The sequence below is a fragment of the Trametes versicolor genome, assembly GCF_000271585.1.
Source record: "Trametes versicolor FP-101664 SS1 unplaced genomic scaffold TRAVEscaffold_3, whole genome shotgun sequence".
In the NCBI taxonomy this organism is placed as follows: Eukaryota; Fungi; Basidiomycota; class Agaricomycetes; order Polyporales; family Polyporaceae; genus Trametes; species Trametes versicolor.
The window spans coordinates 606,389-607,683 of NW_007360323.1; positions in this window are offsets into that span (position 1 = coordinate 606,389).

Consider the following 1,295-nt stretch of genomic DNA (forward strand, 5'->3'; position numbering starts at 1 on the left):
CAGAAATATTATGGATTTGCGAGAGCTTCGCGGCGGCTCACGCCGCCGCACTGTACGGATATGGGCGCTTATATTATGACTACCCGCGAAGCGGAGGACGAGGTGGACGGTGTTTATGTGCTCGAACATCGCTCAAAGTCGTTTCAAAGTGCCCAAAATTTACAAGAGATATCCTCTGGCTTTTTTGGAGGTTCGCGGCGGCGCGCCGCCGCGAATGTATGCACATAGAGTAACTTTAGCTCTTCCTGGTCAAGTATACATGCTGTACCACAAGCGTATTCCTTCTGAACATGTCTAAAACCCCTCCAGTACGTTAAAAACGTCTAATTTAATGTAATTTATATTCTTCCGAGTGCATGGGGCTGGTGTGTGCCCATCGAGGCCGTCCGCAACTTCGCGGGGGAATACCTAGAAGGATCACGTGCGGTACATTTGGTCTCGTAACCTGATTCTAGGGTTGACTTTGATCGTTAGGGGCGGGCGCTTCGGACCAATTCAGAGACCAAATTGGTCGGGTCCTTGGAATCGCGCTGTATCCCCGTCCGGAAAATTAGTCATACCAAGGGCTCGGACGGTGCGAAACGGGCCGCGCAGCGGCCCATATATGGTGCCCAGGGTGGGATGGTCGCGCGCGCCGAAGGCGCGTTCGGGACGTGCAAGGGCGCGCACTCGACTGCCCTGGCGCGCGACTTCTGCGCGAGCGTCGCGTACGATGCATACATATTAACCATACTTACCTGCAAATTTTGAGTCAGAAATATATGGATTTGCGAGAGCTTCGCGGCGGCTCACGCCGCCGCACTGTACGGATATGGGCGCTTATATTATGACTACCCGCGAAGCGGAGGACGAGGTGGACGGTGTTTATGTGCTCGAACATCGCTCAAAGTCGTTTCAAAGTGCCCAAAATTTACAAGAGATATCCTCTGGCTTTTTTGGAGGTTCGCGGCGGCGCGCCGCCGCGAATGTATGCACATAGAGTAACTTTAGCTCTTCCTGGTCAAGTATACATGCTGTACCACAAGCGTATTCCTTCTGAACATGTCTAAAACCCCTCCAGTACGTTAAAAACGTCTAATTTAATGTAATTTATATTCTTCCGAGTGCATGGGGCTGGTGTGTGCCCATCGAGGCCGTCCGCAACTTCGCGGGGGAATACCTAGAAGGATCACGTGCGGTACATTTGGTCTCGTAACCTGATTCTAGGGTTGACTTTGATCGTTAGGGGCGGGCGCTTCGGACCAATTCAGAGACCAAATTGGTCGGGTCCTTGGAATCGCGCTGTATCCCCGTCC